The sequence below is a fragment of the Phocoena phocoena genome, chromosome X (assembly GCF_963924675.1).
Source record: "Phocoena phocoena chromosome X, mPhoPho1.1, whole genome shotgun sequence".
Taxonomy (NCBI): domain Eukaryota; kingdom Metazoa; phylum Chordata; class Mammalia; order Artiodactyla; family Phocoenidae; genus Phocoena; species Phocoena phocoena.
This window is the reverse complement of record NC_089240.1, coordinates 85,279,842-85,302,195: the sequence shown is the minus strand read 5'-3', so window position 1 is coordinate 85,302,195 and position 22,354 is coordinate 85,279,842.

Sequence of the window (22,354 nt, the reverse complement as noted above, 5' to 3'; positions counted from 1 at the left end):
AGGGAAGTGACATGACTAGATTTGCATTTTAGAAAGAGCCCTCTGGCTACCTTGTGGAGAGATTCTCTTGGGCAAAAACCCATTGAGGAGCTGTCAAAATAGGCAGGCAGTTGCAGTGAGGAGGGAGCAGAGAACATGGCTTTGAGTTACATTGAAAAGGTAAAACACACTGGGCTCGGTGATCACTTGGAGGTGAAGGGTGAGAGAGGTGAAGGAGTCAAAGGTTTTTAATTTGGGAGCTGGGTGGATAATGTTGCCAACAGTAGGAAAGGAAAGACAAGAGAAGAAGCAAATTTGGTGTGGCAGGGGCAGGTGAGAACAGTATTCCGTAATAAACTATTCTTTAGACATGTTCAGCTTTTGATGTCAAGAGCTAAGCTTAGAAAAGACATGAATGAAAAAGTTAAATGTACAGACCAACTGACAGTTTAGTGAATGTACACAAGTGTGATGAGGATGGGTGGCTAAAACAATGCTTGCAGATGATAAAAGTGATATCTTTTAGGGCTGGGCAAAGATGTGCCAGCTTTGATCCAATGGGCAGGAAGTGAACATCTTTGATTCCTGATCCTGATGATTAAATAGCCACCATTTTTAGTCTCTATTTCAGTGGTTCCCAACATTTTAGGTATAAGGGCCTCTTCTTAAAATAAAAACATCTCACTTCACCCACTCACACCTACATAGTAGCTGTACTTTTAGCACTTACGGAGTGAGAAAAACACTTATACATTTAAAGATCTGTGGACTCCTCACATTAAGTACCCTTCCCTCCTCCTCATGGGTCTATGGTCCAAAGATTGGGGCTATTACAGATCATGAAGGTGCAAGAATTTATTGTCTGAAGGACATTTTACTGTAGTCAAAGTCCCTAGAGATCACACAACTACATCATTCCTCATCCCCAAAGAGACTGCCCTAAAGAATGGTTGAAAAGGTGGCTCCCCTCTGATCCAATGCCAACATAAAAGAATTAACCACTCAGATCAAAAATGAAGTACTGCTATGGACATATTGTAAGTATGATGGCTACAAAAGTCTTGCTTTCAGCCCTCTTTTTACATTAATATTTTTATACAAATAATGCATGTTTAGAGAAAAACTGGAAAATATAAAAAAACATAACTGAAACTAAAAATAACCTATAATACTAGTATCCAGAGATAACCATTACTAACAGGTATGAATCCTTATGGTAGTTTTCCTGTGAAAAATATATACTTATACTTTGGAAATAAAATTGTCATCATATTATTTATATATTCATCATATATTTATAATTTTGTATCATGCTTTTTTTATTTTCCTTTTATATCATGATCAGTTTAGAATTTCACTAACTATTCCTCTAAAAGATGATTTCTAATGGCTGCGAAGCTGTTAGAGTGCTATGGTTGAGGCCGTGGGTTTTTGCATCAGACAGACCTAGGGTCAAACCCACACTATTCAACCTAATATCAGTGTGGCCTGGGACAAGTTAACCTTTCTGAGCTTCAGTGTCCTCATCTGTAAAATGGGGATGACTGCCCTCGTAGACTACTTCTAACGATTAAAATTAATAATGTATTTAAATAACTTAGCACAGTGTCTGGCAATGGCACACTGTTCAATAAATGTTAGCTGTAATCATTGTTGTATACTATCCCACTGAATGGATATGCCATAATTTATTTTAACAATTTAACACGTCACACTGCAATGAACAGCCTTGTGCATATTTGTGATTCTTTCCGTAAGATAATTTCCTAGAAGGGAAAACTCCTGGATCAAAGGGCATGAACCATTTTCAGACTTGTAATACATACTTCTTTTTTTAAATTTACTTACTTTATTATTGGCTGTGTTGGGTCATCATTGCTGCACACAGGCTTTCTCTAGCTGCGGCAAGTGGGGGCTACTCTTTGTTACAGTGCACCAGCTTCTCATTGTGGTGGCTACTCTTGTTGTGGGGCACAGGCTCTAGGCACACGGGCTTCAGTAGGTGTGGCGCATGGGCTCTAGAGCGCAGGCTCTGTAGTTGTGGCACGCGGGCTTAGTTGCTCCGCGGCATGTGGGATCTTCCCGGACCGGGGATAGAACCCGTGTCCCCTGTGTTGGCAGGCAGATTCTTAAACACTGCGCCACCAGGGAAGCCCCAGACTTGTAATACATACTTCTAAATTGCCCTAGAATAAAGTTAGATCACTTTGTACTACCCCCAATGTATGAGAGAGCCAGTTTCCCAGCACACTTGCCGGCAGTTAGTATTCTTATTTTTAAAATATCTTTGCCAATTTTGTAAGTGAAGATGGCATCTTGAGGATTACTTTGCATCCTTAACTACTAGAAATGCTTAACTTTTTCCTTCCATTTTTAGTGGCCAGTTGTAGTTCTTCTTTCATAAACTATCCCTTTTTCTCTTTTGAGGTTCACCACTCTACAGATTAAATTCCTTCCTTCCTATTCTCCTCTACTGACCTGATGTCAGTTTGATGCTTCACAAAATAAAAATAAAACAAATCCAGGAATCAGGGAATTCAGATCTTCTAATCCCAACACAGGCCAAAAAGGGATAAACTCTTTCTAGTACTAACGTGACTACCTTCTGTTATGTTCAGACTTTGCCACTGATTGTGACAAGTCATTTCACCTCTCTAGACCTTGGTTTGCTAAAATGTTAATGTTTAACAGTTGCCACACATCAAAATGCTAGCATTTGCTATATTTGTAGGGCATGCTTTTGTAGCCTGCTGTACTGTCTTTCTTGATCCTCAATGGACCTGGTAAGGTTGGCCCAGCCAGAATTATGATCCCATCTGACAGATGAAGATGCTGAGACACAAGTGAACCTGGACCTCCTGACTCTTGGCCAGTGCTCCTTGTTCTACATAAAGATTCTTCTTTCTGCCTCTTTATTTATCTCCATCCTGTCCCAGTTACTACCTGTACATACTGATTGTTCTCTTCCTATTCCTCCTTTTAACTTGCAAAGCCTGTGAGGAATTGGAGATGAATCTGACTTGGTACCCAAAAGGTCGAGTGTGGGAAATAAGACATATAAACAAGTATCACAGGGGAGGAATGATTCATACCTTACGTGGGGCACAGAAATCATACTCTGAGAGGTCACAGAGCAGGAACTGTTCACTTCAAGCTGGAGGGATATAGGATATAATTATGGATGTTTTTGAGCTAAGGTGAGAGAGAAGCTTTGGATGCATGAAGTAGTATGGAGGATGCTTTTGCAGTGGAACCAACTCGTCTGCGCTCTCCCCTAGGTATCCTGCTAGATACCAAACTGTGGCTTTTCCCCAATAGGAATACTCTTTTCCTAGTTCTCAAAGCCATATACAGGCCCTTCTGGGAGGATTCAGGGAGGAGACATTGTTTAACTTAGGCAGAGATAAAAGCTTTAAATATATGTGGAATACCAGGATTTCAGCATGAAAGCAAGTTTGTTGGCTGGTGGAAGACAAGATTCATGCCCAATATTTATTTCTACCTCACATATTTTTAACACAGAGCCAGGCACAGAGCAGGCATTCGGTGAATGTTTTCTGACTTGATTTTCTTAATTAAATTATAGTTGATTTACAACATTATATTAGTTTCAGGTGTACAACATAGTGATTTAGTATTTTTATAGATTATACTCCATTTAAAGTTATTATAAACTAATGGCTGTATTCCCTGTGCTGTACAATATATATCCTTGTTGCTTAATTATTTTATGTGTAGACAAATACTCTATGTTATCACTTATATGTGGAATCTAAAAAATAAAACAAACAAGTGTATATAACAAAAAGAAAACAGACTCACAGATATAGAGAACAAACTAGTGGCTACCAGTGGGGAGAGGGAATCAGGAAGAGGTGAGATAGGAGTATGGGATTAAGAGACAAAAACTAAATTGATCTACTGAATTGAACTCCAAACAGGTGAGTGTACAGGTCCTCAATTTTGTAGGTACAAATTCCAAGGGGCATGAAGAGAAAGGCTCTGGATATACACATTTGTGTGAAATGATGTATACAGAACATGAGCATTTGAAGCAAGGCTTGAAATGGCAAAAAAACTGCAAACAACCTAATTGTCCATTACCAAGGACTTGTTAAATAAATAATTGTGTATCCATACAATGGAATTCTATACAGCTGTTAAAAACAGAATTAAGAACTATTTATGTGCCAATATAGAATGATCTCTTAAGATATATTTTTAAGTAAAAAGGAAAGAATAAAAAATAAAGTGGTTAGTTTACATTAGTTTAAAAAAAAAGGAAAATATGTGCTTATATATGCAATAAAATATCTTTGGAAGTATAGAAAAGAACCCGTTAACATTGATTGCCTTTGGAGAATGGCATCAAGTGGCCACTAGACAGAGGTGGGAGAATTCCTTCCATTCCTTTGGGATTTTTCCTTATTTTCTCTCTTTCTAAAACTGAGAAATACAACTTACAAAAAAGTGCATAAAACATATGTGTAAAATATATTGAATTATTACAAAGTAAATCCCCATATAATCATGGCTTGGGTTGAGAAATAGAATAATTACTCACACCCACAAAAGCCCCATGTCACCAATAGGAGATATAGTTTTTACTGAATATCTTTTTGTACCTTTTGAATTTGGAGCTGTGTGAGTATATTAGCTATTTAACGGCTATTCTCTCCCTCCCTCCCCACTCCTCACCAAAGTGCCATGGACATCTTCAACTGTTTTATGGAAAGGTAGGTGTAGCAGCTTTTCCACAGTCAAATAAATAATAACAGTTAAAATTTACTGTATTCCATGTTTTACATATATTAACTAATCAGTCTACATACATCAAGCATTGAATCCTCAGGACAATCCTATGAAGTAGTTACTACTGTTGTCTGCATTGTGCAGGTAAGAACACGGAGGCACATAGGCAGTAAGTAACTTGTTCAAAGTGATATTGTTACTGTGAGGTGAGGAACTGGGATTTACATCCAGGCTAGTGTGTCTCAGAATACAAGTTCTTCACTGCTACACTATTCTGCATCTGTAAATTCTAGAACCCAGGCTCTGAGGCACTGTGGTCACTGATACTTAGTAAGTAGGGAAGATTCTTGGCTATGGGCCACCAGGTGGGAGCCCAAGGGCTGACTCAGACATGCCACTACCCAGGCAAAGACACAAGCAATTAAGAATGGACAGGATGCAGTGGGTCTGGGGTATCAGCCAGCTGGCAAATCCTACAGAGCATTTAAATGACCTTGCAAGGACATCTGGGAAGTAAAATGCTAGTCAACTCTCCCAGTCTGACCTCAGACCTTTCCCAGTGCCTTAGAGCTCAGTAAATGTTTTTTGAACAAATGAATAAGCTCTTTCCACCTATAAACTGGAGAAGTTTAGGAACCTACCCTACAGAAGTACTTGCAGAAGTGGACGAGGGTGTCTGCTACAGTATTGTTTGCAATAGCAAAACTGCAATTGACTCAAATCACCATCAACAAGGGACTGGTTAAGTATCGGAGATGCGGCACCGCATAGCAGTGTAGAGTGTGGGCTCTGAGCCAGCACACTAGAGTTTGCATCCTGGCTCCAAGACCTAACAGCACAGGTTTGGACAAGCTCCCTGACTTCATGCTTCAGTCCCTGCATCTGTAAAAAAGGGGATAACGAAAAGACGTACTTCATAGCCTTGTTGTAAGGAGTTAATTCATAGTTTCTGACATCTAGTAAGTACTGAAATCTTTTCTATTATTGCAGCCACTCATGCCATGGAATATTATGTAGCTGTTAAAAAGAAAGAGGTAGATCTGTACTCACTGATTTGAACAGATGCTGAAGATATATATTTTAGGTTAAAAAAAAAGTGTCAGAATGAACATGTCTGGTATAACTCCAGTTTTGTAAAAAACCTTCTTTCTGTGTATGCACAGAAAGAAAACCTACAAGGATACACAAAACTGTTCAGCATGGGCTTCCCTGGTGGCGCAGTGGTTGAGAGTCCACCTGCCAATGCAGGGGACGCAGGCTTGTGCCCCAGTCCGGGAGGATCGCACATGCCGCAGAGTGGCTGCGCCCGTGAGCCATGGCCGCTGGGCCTGCGTGTCCGGAGCCTGTGCTCCACAACAGGAGAGGCCACAACAGTGAGAGGCCCGAGTACCGCAAAAAACAAAAAACAAAAAACTGTTCAGCGACACTGCTTCTGGAGAGTTGTATGAAGGGGACCCTCATTTTGACTTTATACACTTTGTGTGTGTGTACATATATTATATATATATATATATATATATATATAATTTTTACAACAATCATTTATTATTCTTGGAAGAAAATAAATAAGGAAGACTTCTAAATCATGAGAGGCTCGGGAAAGAACAGGGAAGTGAAAAGAAGACCCCTTCTTGTGAGCTACAGTTTCCTCTCTCCAGTCCAAGGTGACATTGCATGATGGCCCTCCCTCTCACAGCACTGCCTTTCTACCTGACAGCATGGCACTAAGAGACGAGACACACATTTCATTTGTACCAAACCTTGTTATGTGTTCCTAAAATAATTCCTGCAATGTAGCCAAAAACCAAGGTTCTGCTTCAGATGCTCTCACTAATGAATAACACAGGGAACACAGATTGTCAAGCTGGTAGGGACCTTAGAGCTTACTTAGGCCAACCCCTTCATTTACAAATGGAAACAATGAAATGTGTTCCTGAGAAGGTAGATGTCAAGTAATTTTGAGAAATACAATTTCTTTTCCAGTGGGAAGAAAGATCAGAGATGCATCCTCATGAGGAGAATTGTATTATAAGAACCAATTAATAAACAAACTTATGGTTACTAAAGGGGAAAGGGGGGAGGAGGGATAAACTAGGAGTTTGGGATTAACATATACACACTACTATATATAAAATAGATAAACAACAAGGACCTACCGTATAGCATAGGGAACTATACTCAACATCTTGTAATAAACCATAATGGAAAAGAATATGAAAAAGAATATGTATGTGTGTGTGTGTGTGTGTGTGTGTGTGTGTGTGTGTTTATAACATAATCACTATGCTGTACACCTGAAACTAACACAACATTATCAATCAACTATACTCCAATAAAAAAAAGAAAAAAGAAAACCAAATGAAATAAAAGATATAGGAATTGGAAAGGGAAAAAGAAAGAACCAATTAATGCAATACATCTAAAACCTTTACACACTGCTGGTGGGGGTATAAGTTAGTAAACCATTTTGGAGAGCAATCTGACAATATCTCCCCAAAGTGAAAAATTCTCATACCCTGCAATGGGACAATTCCCTCCTAGATATATACCCAATAGCAATAGTCACATAAGAATATCTACACAGGAATGATCACAGTAGCCCTAACTGTGAGCCAGAAACTGGAAACAGCCTAAATGTCCATCAACTACAGAATGGATAAATAAATCATGGCACATTCATTAAATGGAATGCTATACAATAGTGAAAAATGAATGAACTAGAGTCACATATCACAATGTGGATGAATTTCACAAATATAACATTGAATAGGAAAAAACAAATTGGAAAAGAATACATACCATTGATATACATTTTAAAAACACATAAAGCAGTGGCATACGCTACTTAAAGACCCATACATATATAGTAAAAGTATAAATAGATGCATGAGAATAATAAATGCCAAATCCAGAGAGTGGTTACTTTGTAGGGAGGAAAGGAGGAAGTTTGATCACAGAAGGATAGAGGGTTTCAAGTCTACTGGAGATGTTTTTTCTTAAGCTGGATGGTGGATATCCTGATGTTCATTATATTATTCTTTATACCTCTTTGAATGTCTAAAAATTTTCGTAGCATATTGTTTAAAAGAATGCAAAAAATCCAAGGCTGAAAGGGAAATTCAGAATTTTCGGATATAACAAAATAACTAAAGAAATGTATAAGATACAAACATCTCACTCAAAATGACAGGATTATTCCTTCAACCTGCTTCATCTTCCTGGGACTAATTTAACAGGAGGGAACCTGCTAGAGGAGCAGCAAATGGGCACAGGGGGACTAAGAATTAGGAGATAAGGGTTCCATTCTCTCAAATACTCAGAAAGAACAATTTCATTAACCTCTCATTTTTTCACACTTAAAAATGTGGTGCTGGATTACATTATTTTAAAGTTTTTTCCATATGTCAATTTCTTCCAGGATTTTATTTTGAGCAGCAATTTCTAAAACTGTGTGTGCAAGATACAAAAATTTTTTCCATGTAGAAAAGAGTTCCCTGGTCAAATCTGTTTGGGATATATTGGGTTAAACAGAATTAAACAGGGCTTCCCTGGTAGCACAGTGGTTGAGAGTCCACCAGCCGATGCAGGGGACGCGGGTTCGTGCCCCGGTCCAGGAAGATCCCACATGCCATGGAGCGGCTGGGCCCGTGAGCCACGGCCACTGAGCCTGCGTGTCCGGAGTCTGTGCTCCGCAACAGGAGAGGCCACAACAGTGAGAGGCCAGCGTACCGCAAAACAAACAAACAAACAGAATTAAACAGATTACAGCAGTACTTCTCAGAGCCTTTAACACATTTATATATATTATGACTCTTCAAGAGGATAATTCAGTTATGAAGCATTTTCAAAAAATTATTGGACCATAGAAAATGGCCCCCTGAGACAGCAGAAGTAAGAAGAACTACAATCCTGCAGCCTGTGGAACAAAAACCATGTTCACAGAAAGATAAACAAAATGAAAAGACAGAGGACTTTGTACCAGATGAAGGAACAAGATAAAACCCCAGAAAAACAACTAAATGCAGTGGAGATAGGCAACCTTCCAGAAAAAGAATTCAGGGTAATGATAGTGAAGATGATCCAGGACCTCGGAAAAAGAATGGAGGCAAAGATCGAGAAGATGCAAGAAATGTTTAAAAAAGACCTAGAAGAATTAAAGAACAAACAAACAGAGATGAACAATACAATAACTGACATGAAAAATACACTGTAAGGGGCTTCCCTGGTGGCGCAGTGGTTGAGAGTCCGCCTGCTGATGCAGGGGACACGGGTTCATGCCCTGGTCCGGGAAGATCCCACATGCCACGGAATGGCTGGGCCCGTGAGCCATGGCCGCTGAGCCTGCGCGTCTGGAGCCTGTGCTCCGTGATGGGAGAGGCCACAACAGTGAGAGGCTCGAATACCTCAAAAAAAAAAAGAAAATAAAAGAATACACTAGAAGGAATCAATAGCAGAATAACTGAGGCAGAAGAATGGATAAGTGACCTGGAAGACAGAATGGTGGCATTCACTGCCACAGAACAGAATAAAGAAAAAAGAATGAAAAGAAATGAAGACAGCCTAAGAGACCTCTGGGACTACATTAAATGCAACAACATTCGCGTTACAGGGGCCCCAGAAGGAGAAGAGAGAGAGAAAGGACCAGAGAAAATATTTGAAGAGATTATAGTCGAAAACTTCCCTAAGATGGGAAAGGAAATAGCCACTCAAGTCCAGGAAGCACAGAGAGTCCCATACAGGGTAAACCCAAGGAGAAACATGCCGAGACACATAGTAATCAAATTGATAAAAATTAAAGAAAAAGAAAAATTATTAAAAGCAGCAAAGGAAAAATGACAAATAACATACAAGGGAGCTCCCATAAGGTTAACAGCTGATTTCTCAGCAGAAACTCTACAAGCCAGAAGGGAGTGGTAGGACATATTTAAAGTGATGAAAAGGGAAAACCTGCAACCAAGATTACCCAGCAAGGATCTCATTCAGATTTGACGGAGAAATTAAAACCTTTACAGACAAGCAAAAGCTAAGAGAATTCAGCACAACTAAACCAGCTCTACAACAAAAGTTAAAGGAACTTCTCTAAGTGGGAAACACAGGAGAAGAAAAGGACCTACGAAAACAAACCCATAACAATTAAGAAACTGGTAATAGGAACATACATATTGATAATTACCTTAAACATGAATGGATTAAATGCTCCATCCAAAAGACACAGGCTCACTGAATGGATACAAAAACAAGACCCACCTATATGCTGTCTACAAGAGACCCACTTCAGACCTAGGGACACATACAGACTGAAAGTGAGGGGATGGAAAAAGATATTCCATGCAAATGGAAGTCAAAAGAAAGCTGGAGTAGCAATACTCATATCAGATAAAATAGACTTTAAAATAAAGACTATTACAAGAGACAAGGCAGAACACTATGTAATGATCAAGGGATCAATCCAAGAAGAAGATATAACAATTATAAGTATATATGCACCCAACATAAGAGCACCTCAATACATAAGGTAACTGCTAACAGCTATAAAAGAGGAAATTGACAGTAACACAGTAATAGTGGGGGACTTTAACACCTCACTTACACCAATGGACAGATCATCCAGACAGGAAATTAATACGGAAACACAAGCTTTAAATGACACAATAGACCAGATAGATTTAATTGATATTTACAGGACATTCCATCCAAAAACAGCAGATTACACTTTCTTCTCAAGTGCATACAGAACATTCTCCAGGATAGATCACAACTTGGGTCACAAATCAAGCCTCAGTAAATTTAAGAAAATTGAAATCATATCAAACATCTTTTCCGGCCACAACGCTATGAGATTAGAAATCAATTACAGGGAAAGAAACGTAAAAAACACAAACACATGGAGACTAAACAGTACGTTACTAAATAACGAAGAGATCATGAAGAAATCAAAGAGGAAATCAAAAAGTACCTAGAGACAAATGACAATGAAAACACAACGATCCAAAACCTATGGGATGCAGCAAAATCAGTTCTAAGAGGGAAGTTTATAGCAATACAAGCCTACCTCAAGAAACAAGAAAAATCTCTAACAAACTAACCTTACACCTAAAGGAACTAGAGAAAGAAGAACAAAAAAACCCAAAGTTAGTAGAAGGAAAGAAATCATAAAGATCAGATCAGAAATAAATGAAATAGAAACAAAGAAAACAATAGCAAAGATAAATAAAACTAAAAGCTGGTTCTTTGACAAGGTAAAGAAAATTGATAAACCTTTAGCCAGACTTATCAAGAAAAAAAGGGAGAAGATTCAAATCAATAAAATTAGAAATGAAGGAGAAGTTACAACAGGCACGTCAGAAATAAAAACAGTCATCAGAGATTACTACAAGCAACTCTATGCCAATAAAATGGACAACCTGAAAGAAATGGACAAATTCTTAGAAAAGCACAACCTTCCGAGGGTGAACCAGGAAGAAATGGAAAATATAAACAGATCAGGGGCTTCCCTGGTGGCACAGTGGTTAAGAATCCGCCAGCCAATGCAGGGGACACAGGTTCAAGCCCTGGTCTGGGAAGGTCCCACATGACACAGAGCAACTAAGCTCGTGTGCTACAACTAATGAACCTGTGCTCTAGAGCCCGCAAGCCACAACTACTGAGCCCACGTGCCACAACTACTGAAGCCTGTGTGCCTAGAGCCTGTCCTCCACAACAAGACAAGCCACCACAATGAGAAGCCCATGCACTGCAATGAAGACCCAATGCAGCCAAAAATAAATAAAGAAAATTTTAAATATATATATAAACACACCAATCAGAAGCACTGAAATTGAAACTGCAATTAAAAATCTTCCAACAAACAAAAGTCCAGGACCAGATGGCTTCACAGGTGAAATCTATCAAACATTCAGAGAAGAGCTAACACGTATCCCTCTCAAACTGTTCCAAACAATTGCAGTGGAAGGAACACTACCAAACTCATTCTATGAGGCCACCATCACCCTGATACCAAAACCAAAGATACTACAAAAAAAGAAAATTACAGACAAATATCACTGATGAATATTGATGTAAAAATCCTCAAAATACTAGCAAACAGAATCCAGCAACACATTAAAAGGATCATACACCATGACCAAGTGGGATTAATCGCAGGGGTGGAAGGATTCTTCAACATACACAAATCAATGTGATACACCATATTAACAAACTGAAGAATAAAAACCATATGATCATCTCAATAGATGCAGAAAAAGCTTTTGACAAAATTCAACATACATGTATGATAAAACTCTCCAGAAAGTGGGCATAGAGGGAAACTACTTCAACATAATAAAGGTCATATATGACAAACCCACAGCAAACATTATTCTCAATGGTGAAAAACTGAAAGCATTTCCTCTAAGATCAGGAACAAGATAAGGATGTCCACTCTCACCAGTATTATTCAACATAGTTTTGGAAGTCCTAGCCACAGCAATCAGAGAAGAAAAAGAAATAAAAGGAATACAAATTGGAAAAGAAGAAGTAGAAGTGTCACAGTTTGCAGATGACATGATACTCTACATAGAGAATCCTAAAGATGCCACCAGAAAACTACTAGAGCTAATCAATGAATTTGGTAAAGTTGCAGGACACAAAATTAATACACAGAAATCTCTTGCATTCCTATACACTAACAATGAAAGATCAGAAAGGGAAATTAAGGAAACAATCCCATTCACCACTGCAACAAAAAGAATAAAATATCTAGGAATAAACCTACCTAAGGAGGCAAAAGACCTGTACTCAGAAAACTATAAGACACTGATAAAAGAAATCAAAGATGACACAAACAGTTGGAGAGATATACCATGTTCTTGGATTGGAAGAATCAATATTGTGAAAATGACTATACTACCCAAAGCAATCTACAGATTCAATGCAATCCTTATCAAATTACCAGTGGCATTTTTTACAGAACTAGAGCAAAAAATCTTAAAATTTGTATGGAAACACAAACGACCCCGAATAGTCAAAGCAGTCTTGAGGGAAAAAACTGGAGCTGGAGGCATCAGACTCCCTGACTTCAGACTATACTACAAAGCTACAGTAATCAAGACAGTATGGTACTGCCACAAAAACAGAAATATAGATAAATGGAACAGGATAGAAAGCCCAGAGATAAACCAATGCACCTATGGTCAACTAATCTATGACAAAGGAGGCAAGGATATACAATGGAGAAAAGACAGCCTCTTCAATAAGTGGTGCTGGGAAAACTGGACAGCTACATGTAAAAGAATGAAATTAGAACACGCCCTAACACCATACACAAATGGATTAGAGACCTAAATGAAAGACCAGACACTATAAAACTCTTAGAGGAAAACATAGGAAGAACACTCTTTGACATAAATCACAGCAAGGTGTTTTTTGGTCCACCTCCTAGAGTAACGGAAATAAAAACAAAAGTAAACAAATGGGACCTAATGAAACTTAAAAGCTCTTACAACGCAAAGAAAGCTACAAACAAAATGAAAAGACAACCCTCAGAATGGGAGAAAATATTTGCAAATGAATCAACAGACAAATGATTAATCTCCAAAATGTGCAAGCAGCTCATGCAGCTCAATATCAAAAAAACAAACAACCTAATCCAAAAATGGGCAGAAGACCTAAATAGACATTTCTCCAAAGAAGATATACAGATTGCCAACAAACACATGAAAGGATGCTCCACATCACTAATCAGTAGAGAAATGCAAATCAAATCCACATTGAGGCATCACCTCACACCAGTCAGAATGGCCATCATCAAAAAACCTACAAACAATAAATGCTGGAGAGGGTGTGGAGAAAACGGAACCCTCTTGCCCTGTTGGTGGGAATGTAAATTGATGCAGCCACTATGGAGAACAGTATGGAGTTTCTTAAAAAACTAAAAATAGAGCTACCATATGACCCAGCAATCCCCTGCTGGGCATATACCCTGAGAAAACCATAATTCAAAAAGACACATGCACCCCAATGTTCATTGTAGCACTATTTACAATCGCCAGGTCATGGAAGCAACCTAAATGCCCATAGACAGATGAGTGGATAATGAAGATGTGGCACATATATACAATGGAATATTACTCGGCCATAAAAAGGAACGAAATTGGGTCATTTGTAGAGATGTGGATGGATCTAGAGACTGTCATACAGAGTGAAGTAAGTCAGAAAGAGAAAAATAAATATCGTATATTAACGCATATATGTGGAACCTAGAAAAATGGTACAGATGAACCGGTTTGCGGGGCAGAAATTGAGACACAGATGTAGAGAACAAACGGATGGACACCAAGAGGGGAAAGTGGGGTGGGGGGGGTGATGGTGGCGTGATGAATTGGGAGATTGGGATTAACATGTATACACTAATATGTATAAAATAGATAACTAATAAGAACCTGCTGTATAAAAGATAAAATAGAATTTAAAAAATAAAGAAAGAAAACGTCCCCCGCCATGTGCAACACACCACCACCACTCCTTATTTTAAAACAGAATCTATTAACATTCTTTCCTAACAGTGTTCTGTGGAATATCGGTTTGGTAAATGTCATCCTAGAAGGATTTACCTCACTTGCTCTTTCAGTTGCTGATGGATGTTTAGAATCTTTTTAAAGAGTGGAATATAGTTTCCTAGTTTAACTTCCACAGAGTGGGTTTCCTTTGAGTGAGTGCTCCTGGCCAGTGTAGAAGGCTATCTTCTTAGGCTTCATTAGTGAGAGCCCATCCTATCTCACATTTTGGCAGATTTAACATGAGAAACTTCTGAGCAGCTTTGGTTAGCAGTGCTGCATCCCAGATGTGCCCTCTGTACCTGGCTCTTGGGCCTTTGCTAAGTTTGCTGCTTCAAGCTGTGCTCCCTTCCTTTGGGTGATTGCAGAGCTGAGGAGTGCTCTGGCCCGGAGCTCAGGGCCGAATTCCTGTGGGACAAGCCTCAGGGGAAGAGGAGCCCTAAGTGCCTTCATCTCCCAGCACTGGTTTGCAGTAGACAGGCCTGCAGAGCCAAGGCCAGTCCACCCAGGAAAAGAGGGGATCCGACTTCTTTCAGGGACAGGACACTTATCAGTTCCACTGGCAGCACTGCCTTTTGGGGGGAGGGGTTCCTTAGAAGATCCCAGGGTTCTCTGGAACTATCTCCCCATCCAAATCCCAGAGGGGAAATCTCCTGAGGTTTGTGGCTCCCACAGGGCCTTTTAAAAGGTGATTTACCTGAGGGCCTTTAATCTAGAAACAAGGATTCCTTTGGAAAAGTCAGATGCTAAGGTGAATGAGGCAGAGAGATTTTTTTTAAAGGCTTTTGTTCTTTTGAACAATCAAAAAGAAAACATGAGAAAAGTATGTTCTTTTCCAGGCAGCTGCTGCTGCTGCCCTTCCTCCTTCTCTACCCCACTCCACCCCAGCCCGGCCCTGCCCAGCTACCTGCTTGGACCCAACACCTCTGAGGCCTGGCTCTCCCTGCCTACCAAAGGCAAGATAAGCCTTAACTACCCACACAGTGTCAGGCCCACTTACCAGGCTGGGGCATTGGGCCTGATGCTGGGGAAAGATGAAGAGAGAAAAAGGAACAGGGTGTTTGATGCCAGAAGAGGTGATCCCCATTTGAAAGCTCTCCAAGCTCTGCTCTCAAGAATGGAGAGGAGCCTCCTGGTTACAGGGGGTAGAAAGGAAATCAAGGGAAGCAATCAGAGGAAAACTGCAACGGGGGAAGCCGGATTGAGCCAGGAAGTAAATGCAGAGATTAGGATGCACCTTCAACCCCAGGCTCCTAGGTCAGAGCCCGGTTTGCTCCAAGGAAGTGCTCCTGTGTCCTGTCTGCTGGCCAGACACTCATTTGTTCAGGAAACCTGCTCCGAGGTCCCGCGTTTCCTCTCTCCTCCCTTTTCAGCTAATGCTTTCCACACCCCTTCCCTTCCCTCCCTCCAGGAAATCCATCCATTGACAAAAAGCCTGTCATTGAGAACAGACATAAATAAATAAACAAACATGTAAATAAATAAATACCCCTCTACTCTCAAAGCAGCAAACTGTGGACCTTCCTCTTATTCATTTTTAGACCATAGTTGCTCAAATTGGATGGAGTTTCTATTCCTGGGCATCTTTTTTTTTTCCTTCTGTAAATCCAAGCGGTGGCTACTTCATTGTGGGCATTTTTTTAAATGCAAGTTTTCCCCTAAAAGCACAAGCAGGCGGCAGGCAGGCAGGCAGGTGCATACACACACACACACACACACACACGCACACATGGGCGCACACAGAGTACCTCTGGAGCTTCCCCTCCCTCAGTCATTTCCCCTCAGTGGGCTGAAAAAGGGTGAGGCTTGGAAATCATGTCTCTGTGGCCTACCTTCTGATTCCAGCAGGTCTGAGGAGCAGGCGACAACCGGGAGCTGGGCGGCCAGGGCTGGGTTGCCTGTGTGAATCAGCAAAGAAGTCCCTGAGACAGGGATGCTGACAGCTGCTGTATGCACACTCTCCCTCTGTCTCTCCCACCTCCCTGCCCTCCTTCTCCTGCTCCTCCTCCCCTCTCGGAACCGCTCTGTGTTGCTATGCAATCATATCACAGGACTAACAGCATCACTCCCACCTCAGGCAAAGATACCCTTGACTGGGCAAATGCAGGAAGAGGAAGGACAGTTTTGTAGAACTACCGGAGCCTTGGCAGCTCTCTCGGAGATTTCAATTTATTAGAAGCAGAGAAGGAAAGCGGAAGACGCTGAGAGGCAGAGGGGGAGAGGGGGAGAGGCTTCCACTGGGGAGGAGGAGACAAAAGAGGCTGAGAGATCAATACAAGCTGCTGAGAGAGGAGCCTGGGCCTCAACTTCCACAGATCTAGCTCAGAGCCAAAGCCAACTTCAGAGCCAGCAGCTGGCAGGGCCCCTCATTAGCCAGTCCAGGATTCAGTTTCTGTGTTAGAGGTTGAAACACTCTGCGCTAGAATCATCACTTGTACCCAAGGTAGAGTCTTGGGCCCAGGGCAGTCTGCCAGTCACCCGTAAGTTCCATCCTTACCTCCTCTTAGATCTAAATGTAGAGAAAGCCTTGACAATAGAGCAACAAAATGCACCTTGAATGATTTAAGAAAATACAGCTCCTCCGTGCCTCCCCTCACCCACTACCCCAGTCACTCTCCTTCCTTCTGTCCATACCAGCCCTTACAACTTTAACTGTCACCCCTGCTAAAGAGAAGAGGGTATGAATGCCAAACACACTGAGAGACCTGGGAGAAGCCACTAAAGGGATGGAGGGGATTATACCCCTTTACAGATTGCCCAGCACACAGTACGTTAACTCAATAAATATTTGTTGAATGAGTAAATTGAAATGATGGATGGATGGATGGATGGATGGATGGATGGGTGGATAGCAGTTAGAAGGCCCCCATTCCCATCCTCCTACACAGACATACTCATATTTAAAGCCCCAGCAGCTCCAGCCTGGGGCAAAGGATAAGAGAAGCATTCTTCTTTCCTCTCTCCATTTCTGAGAACAGGGTGTGTATGAGAAGGAGACACGCGTTGGTTTGGGGGTGGATTGCTTAACTTTACTGATTTGCTCTAAGAGCTCTATAAGCTCTGATGGCAATGGAATTTAGAAGACAAAATACTTCCTGGCCCAAAGGACTTGGGACTAGTGTTTACAAAGTTTCTACAAAGACTGAGAATTATTATTATTATTATTATCTTTATGGAAAACCCTCAGGTAGGAAATAACTAGTGTGTATGTGTTTTCTTTTGAGATAAAAATGTTAAAAACTTAAACTGCTGGTTTCAGTAAAAGATTAGCCATAAAGGCCTGATCTCCTCTTTAAAACGAGCAAAGAAAATGGGAACCAACTGCTCCCTCCCCCAAACGAGGCTTTTAGAGCTGTGTGAGTGGCCCCCCCTGCCCAACCCCCATGCAGGCGCAGAAAGGGCCTTTGATTTCTGAAGGGGTTTGGAAGTACAACCGGCTTCTCAGTCTACACACCCCCGACAGAGCAGTTCTGAGCTCCCCAGCCTCACCCGGCCTGGCCCCAGTCTTAGTCCTGGCAGCGTGCAGGGTTTCTCAGTACCATCCAGATCCAGGGCCCCAGGAGTCCTTTACTACTGACTCAGAATGACTTGGAGGGGGCAGTTGGCTAGAAGAAAGACCAGAGGAACACTCTGAGAAACTATTTGGGCTGGCACAGCACAGGACACACACCGAACACATGGGGACCTGACTCCATGCTCACCCCTGGCACCAGTGCACTGGCACACCAAGTCAAAGCCGAACCTGAGTTTCGAAGGAGGAAGGAGAGTGAGCCGGATGGGTTACTTGCTGCCCACTTGTTTTTTTAATTAATTTATTTATTTTCGGTTACATTGGGTCTTCGTTGCTGCGGGCAGGCTTTCTCTCTAGTTGTGGCAAATGGGGGCTACTTTTTGTGCGGTGCACAGGCTTCTCATTGCAGTGGCCTCTCTTGTTGCGGAGCACAGGCTCTAGACATGTGAGCTTCAGCAGTTGTAGCATGCGGGCTCAGTAGTTGTGGCTCGTGGGCTTAGTTGCTCCGTGGCATGTGGGATCTTCCCGGACCAGGGCTCGAACCCGTGTGCCCTGCATTGGCAGGTAGATTCTTAACCACTGCACCACCAGGGAAGCCCTTGCTACCCACGTTGACTGCACCTGGACTGACCCAGATCACCATGAGCAGTCAGAATCCTCCTTAATTTTTCTATCTCTAGAGAAAGCATTCAGGCTGCTGTTACAAAAAGACAATACCAACCTCCAGGAAAATAAACCCACAGAGTTTGTTTTGAGGGATACAACAAAATCTTTCCCTAAATCTCTCCCCCGTTGACTCAATTATGATGGAAAAGACCTCCCCTCCTTGTTCCTTTGCTTTAGGCACTCAGAGCTCTTGTGTAAAATGAGGGTATTACCAGTGAGACAAAAAACGTTATGCTATTATCAGCTAGCAACACTTAAGATTTAATTATTAGATTATAATTATGGCTAACATTATTGAGCATTTACTCCAGGCTAGGCACTGTTTGAAGTACTTTGAACATGTTATTAGCTCATTTCATTCTCATAGCAGATTAAAAATAGCTTCTATTATCCCCCCACACACTTTATAGATAAAGCAGTATAACACAGTGAGGTTACATGACTTGCCCAAGGTCACACAGCTATGCATTATGGAGCTAAGACTTATCCTAGATCTCTCTGGGCAATGCCCACATGATTAACCATGATGCTATACTGTCTCCATCTATCTTGTAGTGGCCTGATCAGATGTCAAGCCTAGGTAGGTCATTGAGACAAATGTGACTAGGGCAGAAGTCCCTGGATAGTTTTTCTAATCTTTTGTGTCTTTTCTCAGGCTATTTCCTCTACTCAAAATGTCTCCCTTCCCTTTAGAGGTCAGAAACACAAGGGACCTTAGACGTAAGATTTCTCTCTCTGAGAAGTCCCAAGTGAGCAGACTCCACACAAATTTTGGTTAAGACTATGAATGGAGTATGAAAGGGAAAAGACAAATCACCTTGAGATGAGGTGGAGTGCTCCAGTTTGCTATGGTTCCCACACTGCCCACTGTACTCTAGTCATTTATATTACCTGTTCAGCTCCTGTGGCTTTTCAGTGGGTGCCGTCTCATAGGCTACCAAAGGTACATTCCTTACTGTCATTGGTCTTCAGGTGTATTTAGAAGAGGATTGTTTGGTTTTTGCTTCCTGGAGAGTGTCAGGATGGGTAGAGTCTCTAGCTGTGTTTCAGGAAAGGTAATATCTTGGCCTGAACATCGCAACTGGATAGAAAAGTTCACTCTGACATTTAAATCCCAGGGAGAGGCATTTTTACCCAGGAGACATCTCAACAAACCAGAGCAAGCACATAGGCTAGCTTCAACTAGTTTTCTGATGAGGACAAAGAAAGATGAAAGGGGATCAGGCCACAAGCTTTGATTGTATCTCCACCCTGGTAACCTACAGGAGGATGTTTGAGACCCATCCTAGCATCACTGAGCAGGACTTTGCTCAGTGGACAAGGATAGGTGGGGCATTTCAGGCAGAGAGAAAGCATGTGAAAAGGCACAAAGCTGAGAGAACACAGCTTGCTAAGGGACTGTAAGTACTAACTCATTTTGATTAAGCTAAGATGGGGTTACAGGTGGGAAATGGCAGGATGTGGCAGGAGGTGAAGCTTTGGAAGCACACACAGAGGCACTAGGGTCATTTATGTTTTTGTTGTTTTTGTTTCAAGCAGGGAAGTGGCATGGTCAGATTTATGTTTTAGAAGTATCATTCTAATGGATTTCATTGAAGGAACAATTTTTTTAAATTGAAGTATAGTTAATTTACAATATTAGTTTCAGGTATACAACATAGTGATTCAATTTCTTTTATAGATTATTACTCCATTTAGAGTTATTACAAAATAATGGCTATATTTCCCTGGGCTGTAAAAGATATCCTTGTTGTTTATTTATTTTATACATAGTAGTTTGTGTCTCCTAATCCCCTCCCCCATCTCACCCCTCCCACCTCCCCACTGGTAAACACTAGCTTGTTCTTTGTATCTGTGAGTCTGCTTCTTTTTTGTTACAGTCACTAGTTTGTTGTATATTTTAGATTCCACATATAGGTGACATCATACAGTATTTGTCTTTCCCTCCCTGACTTGTTTCACTTAGTATAATACCCTCCAGGTCCACTCATGTTGTTGTAAATGGCAAAATTTCATAAGCACTTAGGTTGCTTCCATATCTTGGCTATTATAAATAGTGCTGCTATGAACATAGGGGTGTATGTATCTTTCCTAATTAGTTTTTTTTCTTTTAATATATACTCAGAAGTGGATTGCTGGATCATATGGTAGTTCTATTTATAGGTTTTTGGGGACCCTCCATACTGTTCTCCATAGTGGCTGCACCAATTTAGAATCCCACCAAAAATGTCCTAGGGTTCCCTTTTCTCCATATCCTCACCAACATTTGTGAAGAACAATTATTTATTGCCCGCTACATGCTAGGTCTGTGCTAGACCCCAAGAGCACAGAGAAAACTTGAAAACTACCTTCAAGTTGCTCACAGTCTAATGGGTGAGACAACTAATGAAACATAAATATAATCGAGTGCAATGAAGGATGAATTGGAGGGGAGGAAGGCTGGAAGCTTGGACACCTAGTAGGAGGTGGTTGTAGCACTCATCTGATGAGGGCCTGAAGCAGAGCAGTTGGTAGTGAGGGTGGGACAGTGCCCCCATCCTTAATGGATCTTCCTCATATTCTCCTTTCCTTTTATCATTTCTTCCTAGCCTAGCTTTACTACTTGCCAAGTTGCTAAAAGAAAAATAAACTGTGAATAGCTTTTTTGTCCTTGGTGGGTGGGGAAGAGGTAGTATAGGTAATTCCCATTGTCATTCCACAACCTTATTCATTGCCCAACGCCCCCCCCCCCCAACCATGTTTACCAAAAGTATTACTTCAAATCATTTCTACTCTTCTCAAACACCCAACCCATGCCCACCTACCTCAGCAAATAACCTCCATTCTTGTTTTGCTGAGAAGGTGAAAGCTATCCCTGCAAAAGTCTTCTCTGCCTCAGAACTTCTTTCTATCTTCTTCCCCTTCCATTATCCCCAGACAAAGGACTTCCCCCTGCTTTTTCCTCACCAAGGTCAATATCTCTGCTCATGACCTCACACCATTCTCTTCCTATCTTCTCTGGGAACTTCATAAATTTTTGTCTCTCTCTGGCTTTCATCTTCAACCTAATCCTTGCTTTTGACACTTTTCCCTGCTTTCTAAAAACATGTGAGGAGAAGGAAGTTTGCTGACTCCAGTGAGCTGGGAAGTGGGAAGAATGTTCCCCCACTAGAGAGAGCCCTCCCCTCTGCCCTGTAGGAACCCACCACACACACAACCAGGTCAAAACTGTCTTACCAACAAGTTTGGAGGGAAGAAACATCATCAGGGCAAAGAATTCCCAGGTTTCAGGTAAGGCTAGGACATAAAAAGTAGAACTAAGAAAATGTAGAGAATAAGAATAATAAACATTTTTACCAAAAGGGAAAGGGGGGAGGGATAAATTGGGAATTTGAAATGAACATATACACACTATTATACATAAAGTAGGTAAACAACAAGGACCTACTCTATAGCACAGAGAACTGTATTCAATATCTTGTAATAACATATAATGGAAAAGAACCTCAAAAAGTTATATATATATATATATGTATAATTGAATCACTTTGCTGTATACTGGAAACATTGTAAATCAACTATACTTCAATAAAAAAATTTAAAAGTAAAGAATAATAAACCTTTGCCAGTTATTTGCAGAGTGCTTTTTGCCACATTGTTTTTTATTTTGTTTTTAAATAAATTTATTTATCTTTGGCTGTGTTGCTGCATGCGGGCTTTCTCTAGTTGCGGAGAGTGGGGGCTACTGTTCGTTGTGGTGCGCGGGCTTCTCATTGCGGTGGCTTCTCTTGTTGCAGAGCACAGGCTCGAGGTGCGTGGGCTCAGTAGTTGCCACATTGTTTTATTTATCTAGCAGAGATTGCTTCCAACGAATGGGAATTTCATGTAGCAAAACAGAAAGGATTAAGTAGAGGGGCAGACAGAGGTGAAATGC